The sequence below is a fragment of the Coffea arabica genome, chromosome 2c (genome assembly GCF_036785885.1).
Source record: "Coffea arabica cultivar ET-39 chromosome 2c, Coffea Arabica ET-39 HiFi, whole genome shotgun sequence".
In the NCBI taxonomy this organism is placed as follows: domain Eukaryota; kingdom Viridiplantae; phylum Streptophyta; class Magnoliopsida; order Gentianales; family Rubiaceae; genus Coffea; species Coffea arabica.
In genome coordinates, this window is record NC_092312.1 from 68,346,705 (window position 1) to 68,353,933 (window position 7,229).

Below are 7,229 nucleotides of genomic sequence, written 5' to 3' on the forward strand. Positions count from 1 at the left end.
ATGTTTTGTCATCACAACTATCATCAAAAAAAAAAAAAGCTGAGTTCTAATCAGCGATAGAACTTTTTTTTCCGAGTTTTAAGTTGAAATATTTGTTCAAACTGATCATCGCACATATCTTCATCGTCATCACAAAACCAAAAGTTTTTTGAAACATACATAACAACTCGAAGCTAACTAAATTCAAAAAGTTTCTGAAAGCCAAAAGCCAAAAGTTTCTGAAAAATTTTTCTTCAACAAAACAACTGCAGCTAAATTCAACACTTCGAAGCTAGCTTTTCTAATTTTAGAAACTTTTTCGTAATCTTTTGTTCTTCAACCAAGAAAGCACGGATATACTTCATCTGCATTAGCGAAAAGCGAAAAATCTACAACAATACAAAATAAAAATTCAGAAATAACTAATTAAAAGGAACCGATAATCACCATAGCATAGGTACTTCTCCACTTTTTCTGTACTTGCTGGTTCTGTATTTCCTTCGTCTGGATGCTTCTTAGGAGAAAAATATGTGGGTGAATGTTTACTGCGAATCTCTCCCATATCCTACCTATTAAAAGCGTTCCACTACAAAGGCGTAATGATTATGAGGCTGACACCTAAAAAGCAAAAAAAAAAAGAGCCGGACAAAAACGAGTAACAGTAAGACGTGCAGTGCAAGCAGTCGCAATTGTCCGGAACAAATACAAGGTAACGAGACACTCACTTATATATATTTTTTCAAAATTTCAAAATTTACATTGCCTTGGTGCGTAATATTGATATTAAATTTGAGGATGAGAATGCCACGTTAATTTTGTTAGTGTCTCTACCGTTATCGTATGAGAATTTTGTTCAATCTTTTATTGGCGGTAAAGATACAATGACTTTAGAAGAAGTAAGATCAGCACTGCATAGTAAAGAGTTGCGCTATAAGGCGGCGGGTTGTGTTACAGATAATCAAGCTGTTGGGTTAGTTGTCAGCAGTGGTAAAGGAAAATTGATGAAAAAAAAGTTCGGAAAGAAGAAGCAGTTCTCTAAAGATCCCAAGCCGGATGATGTCTGTAACTACTGCAAGGAAAAAGGTCATTGGAAATCTGATTGTTCCAAGAAAAAGAAGCAGCAGGAAAAGCAACACGCTTCAGCTTCAGTTGCAGAAAAAGAAGCGAAAAATTCAGAAGAAGACCTAGCCCTAATTGCAAATGGACCAACACATCACACTGATGTGTGGGTTCTTGATTCTGAGGCGTCCTATCACATATGTCCAAACAGAGGATGGTTTACAACATATGAGCAAATAGATGGCGGAAATGTCGTGATGGCTAATAGCACTGTCTGCAAGGCTGTTGGGATCAGTTCGATTAAGATCAGGACACATGCTGGGAAAATTGCCATACTGAACGAAGTCAGGCACATTCTAAAATTGACGAAGAATCTGATATCACTTAGTACTCTTGACAGTAAGGGTTTCAGGTTCAGCTGAGGAAGTGGAGAGTTTTGCATCAGTAAAGGTTCATTAGTCATTCTCAAAGGAGTTAAGCATAGCACCATGTACATCTTACAGGGTTCTATGCTAACAGGTTCTGCCGCTGCTGCTGTTGCATCTTCTGAAGATTGCTGGTCTGATATGACCAAACTGTGGCGCATTAGGTTTGTTCATATGAGAGAAAGGGGGATGCAGATTTTGTTTAAACGTGATCTTCTAGAAGGCCACAAGGTCACCGATCTTGGATTCTGTTAACATTGTACTTTCGGTAAATCACATCGCAGAAAGTTTGGGAAGGCAATTCACTGGACAAAAGGCACACTTGATTACATCCATTCTAACTATTGGGATCCTTCACGAGTTGAGTCTTTGGGAGGCTGTCGGTATTTTTTATCCATGATTGATGATTATTCAAGGATGACTTCGATAATCATTATGAAGGAAAAATGTGAAGATTTCAAGAACTTCAAGCAGTGGAAGGCCTCAGTGGAGAATCAAATTGGAAAAAAGATCAAAAGGCTGAGAACTGATAATGGTCTGGAATTCTATTCAAAGGAGTTCTGCAAAGATGAAGGAATTGCTCGGCATCACACAGTTCAACACAACTACAACAAAACAATGTAGTAGAACTCATGGAACAGACACTTCTAGAGAGAGTACGGTGTATGCTCTTCAATGCTGAGTTGCCAAGGAAGTTCTAGGCGGAAGCAGTGAGCACAACCTGTTTTTTAATCAATCGTGCACCTTATACAGGTATAGACTACAAGTTACCTTATAAAGTGTGGTCTGGTAAATTCCCTTCTTACTCAAATTAGAAGACTTTCGATTGTACTATGTGTTATCATGTCAGTGAGGGCAAACTAGAATAAAGAGCTAAAAAGAGAGTGTTTTTGGGATATGGAGATGGGGTTAAAGGGTATCGAATCTGGTCACCCTCAGAAAAGAAAGTTATACTTAACAGAAGTGTAATTTTTGATGAAAACTCTTTACTTAACCCTCTTGTGAAGACTGTTTTTGAAGAAAGTGCAGGTGTTCAAAAACAGGTGGAGCTACAAATCATTCAAAATGATTTTGAATCATAGCAGCATTTTGGTGATCATCAACCGCCATCTTTTGAAACTGAACCTCCTACAGGAGTAGAGTCTCCAGAACCTACATCAGCAGAAAGGTTGGCACCTATATCCCATACTGCGTCAGAAACTCACCAGCACGGTATTGCTTATGATCGTGTGAGGAGAGTGGGAGTACGATCTCCCAGCAGGTATCGGGATTTTATAGGTTATGCATTTTAGGTTGTTAAGAAGGTGGATTCTCCTGATCCCTCTGTCTATAGAGAAGCTATTTCGGGCAATGAGTCAGCTCAATGGCTTGATGCAATGAGTGATGAAATGGAGTCATTACATAAGAACGGCACTTGAAAATTGGTCAAACGGCTAGCAGAGAGAAAGGTTGTTACTTGCAAATGGGTCTTTAAAAGGAAGGAAGGAATTTCTCCAGTTGAGGACATCAAGTATAAAGCACGTGTTGTTGCAAGAGGGCTCACTCAAAGAGAAAGAGTAGACTACAATGAGATTTTCTCACCAGTGGTCAGACACACTTCTATCAGGGTGCTACTAGCAATGGTTGCACATCAGGACTTAGAACTTGAGCAGCTAGACGTGAATACGACTTTCCCACATGGAGATTTAGATGATGAGATTTCTATGACTCAGCCAGATGGATTCCATGTTCCGGGAAAAGAAGATTATGTATGCAAGTTGAAGAAATCCTTGTATGTATTAAAGTAGTCCCCAAGGCAGTGGTACAAAAGATTTGACGGCTACATGATTGAGTTCGGCTACAACAAAAGTCAGTATAATTGTTGTGTACATCACAACAAACTTGAAAATGGTTCGATGATCTACTTGATTCTGTATGTAGATGATATGCTCATAGCTACGAGGAACAAAGCTGATATACAGAAGTTGAAAAGTCTTCTCAGTGCAGAGTTTGAGATGAAAGACTTCGGTGCGACACAAAAAATTCAAGGAATGGAGATTTTCAGGGATAGAAGTCAGAAGAAACTTTTTTTTATCACAGAAGAGCTATATTGAGAAGGTACTATCCAGTTTTGGCATGTCTACAACAAAGCCCTTGAATGCTCCGAGTGTAGCGAATGCTCAACTATCAGTTACACGCGCACCACAATTCGAAGCCGAGATAGAGTAAATGACTAAGGTTCCCTATTCTAGTATAGTGGGTAGTTTGATGTATGCCATGGTCTGCACTAGATTTGATCTGGCACATGCAATCAGTGTTGTTAGCAGATTTATGACTAATCCTAGGAAGGAGCATTGGCTGACCGTGAAGCAAATTTTTTGGTACTTGAGGGGTACATCTGATGTTGGTCTCATATATGGAGGTGATACAGAGTATTTGGTTACAGGCTATTCAGATTCTAATTATGCTGGAGATGTTGATAGTAGGAGGTCGATGACTGGTTATGTTTTCACTCTTGGGCATTTTGAAGTTTGTTGGAAAGCAGCTCTACAACCTACAGTAACTCTGTCCACTACTGAGGCAGAGTATATGGCATTGACGGAGGATGCTAAAAAGGAAATTTGGTTAAAAGGGCTGGTTGAAGATCTTGGCCTACATCAGGATCAAGCTAATATATATTGTGATAGTCTCAGTGCAATATGTCTAGCCAAGGATCAATTTCATCATGAGAGAACTAAACACATTGATGTCCGATATCACTTTTTGAGATCTGAGACAAGCATCAAGGTGAAGAAAATTGGCATTGCTGACAATCCTTCTGATATGTTAACCAAGCCTGTTCCTTATAGTAAGTTCAAACATTGTTTGGACTTGCTAAAGTCCTAAGTTTCTGATAGCCGTATGGGCATTCTGATGGTACTTAGAGACAATTCTGATGGTAAAACATGATTCTGAGTACGTCTGGCACTTCATCAGTGCGTCTGTTACATCTGTTTCCAAGAAGATTCAAGTCAAGGTGGAGATTTGTTAAAATACCTTGAATCAGGTCTTCGACCTCTGCTGAACTGTTTGGGAGTCTCGCTTAATAAGGGTCCGTTTTAGTTTGGGTCTCGATTTTTGGGCCTAATGATCCAGTCGGATTTGGTTAGTTGGTTGTATATATATACCTTATATCCATTTGTACAAAAATATCTGATACATTTCGAACTCTAATAAAATTTGATTTTTTCCAAATTTGTTCTTGCTTTTTCTTGTTTGTTTTTCCGTTCCTCTGCATCTATTTAACAATATCCACCATACCAGGAGATATGTTAGCCAAAACATTGTATATTCTGGTCAGAGGCAAGTTTCAACATTCAAATTGCCAAGACATATATGAAACTATTATTCACTAATTCAATGAAACAGGAGCTTGCCTGTATAAAAGTTGTCCATCAGTCATGGAGGAAAAAAGAAATCTGAGCAAATATAGAAGAAACTATAGAAGCAAAAGCCTTGAACAAACTCTATACGTGCAAGTGACTATCAGAAAGAAACAAGAGAATCAAGACCTTGATATAAAAGTGAGGTCGAAGAGGATGAGCCATGGGACCAGCATCCTAGATGATTATGACAAAAAATAATTAGTCACAACAAGCTGAACCATGATCTATTAGGAATAAAATTGATTTTTTCCTATCCAATTGATGGTTCATGATGAATTGAGTCCAAGTTTTAGATAATTAAGATGTGCTACTGGGTCATAGGCAACAAAGGTAGCTTTATATTACTGAGCCCAAGTAATGTCCAACAAAGAAAGGAGTGAAAGAGTGGGAAAGACAGGGAGCGAGAGAGAGATATATATATATCTTCTCATACACCTGCAAAATGAACACATGAAAAATCAGTCGCCGAAGTTCACACACTGCCAAGAAGAGATATCAAACGATGCAAATGCTACGCCTTACCATTACTGTAAGTTGAAAATTAGCCATCATATCCACCATACCAGGAGATGTGTTAGCCAGAACATTTATATTCATGTCAAAGGCAAGTTTCAACCTTCAAATTGCCAAGACATATATGAAACTATTATTCATTAATTCAATGAAACAGGAGCTTGCCAGAATAAAAGTTGTCCATCTGTCATGGAGGAAAAAAGAAATCTGAACAAATATAGAAGAAACTATAGAAGCAAAAGCCTTGAACAAACTCTATACGTGCACGTGACTATCAGAAGAAACAGGAGAATTAAGACCTTGATATAAGAGTGAGGTCAAACAGGGTGATCCATGGGACCAGCATTCTAGATGATTATGACAAAGAATAATTAGTCATAACAAGCTGAACCATGATCCATTAGGAATAAAATTGATTTTTTCCTATCCAATTGATGGTTCATGATGAACCGAGCCCAAGTTTTAGATAATTAATATGTGCAACTAGAGTCATAGGCAACAAAGACAGCTTTATAGACCTGAGGATATTGATAAATTCTAAGCTTCAAAACATCGGCTATTCTCTTCACAGTACTGCTGCCCACATCAGATGAAAATTCTTGTCCGTTGGCATTCATGTTCAGGAGTTAAGCCAAAATTGAATGTTTATAATAACCAGAGCCTCTACAAAAAAAAATGTATACCGGATCACGGAAGACTGTGAGCCCTTCTTTCAAACTAAGCTGGGCAAAAACTGAAGTAAGCTCATTACAAACGAAAAAAACTAAAAAAATAACGACTAGATTCATAACTATTTATAAAAAAAATGTAAAAGATTTAGTTCTCCTTTGCCCAACGTTGATGGGCAACAAGATCCCCTACACTTTTAAATATGTTATCAGATATATCGCAACTGAACTTCAAGCGACCATGAATAGAATTATTGTGCTTTATCAGTGCATCACGACTCGAAAATGAGCATTCACAGTGGGAATGGTAACACCACCACTAAACTCCATGTGGCGGAGCTCGGGGTTCTTGTTCTTTTTTTGGCATATTTAAACCTAAAAAAGAAATGTATGAGAATGAAAAATTACAAATTAAAAAAATAAAATCAAAATAACAGCAAAAGAAAAGGAAAAATAATCCGAAGCTGCATGTTTTGTCATCACAACTATCACCAAAAAAAAAACACTGAGTTCTAATCAGCGATAGAACTTTTTTTTCCGAGTTTTAAGTTGAAATATTTGTTCAAACTGATCATCGCACATATCTTCATCGTCATCACAAAAACCAAAAGTTTATTGAAACATACATAACACCTCGAAGCTAACTAAATTCAAAAAGTTTCTGAAAGCCAAAAGCCAAAAGTTTCTGAAAAATTTTTCTTCAACAAAACAACTGCAGCTAAATTCAACACTTTGAAGCTAGCTTTTCTAATTTTAGAAACTTTTTCGTAATCTTTTGTTCTTCAACCAAGAAAGCACGGATATACTTCATCTGCATAAGCGAAAAGCGAAAAATCTACTACAATACAAAATAAAAATTTAGAAATAACTAACTAAAAGGAAGCGATAATCACCATAGCTTAGGTACTTCTCCACTTATTCTGTACTTGCTGGTTCTGTATTTCCTCCGTCTGGATGCTTCTCAGGAGAAAAATATGTGGGTGAATGTTTACTGCGAATCTCTCCCATATCCTACCTATTAAAAGCGTTCCACTACAAAGGCGTAATGATTATGAGGCTGACACCTAAAAAGCAAAAAAAAAAGAGCCGGACAAAAACGAGTAACAGTAAGACGTGCAGTGCAAGCAGCCGCAATTGTCGGGAACAAATACAAGGTAACTAGAAACTCACTTATATATATT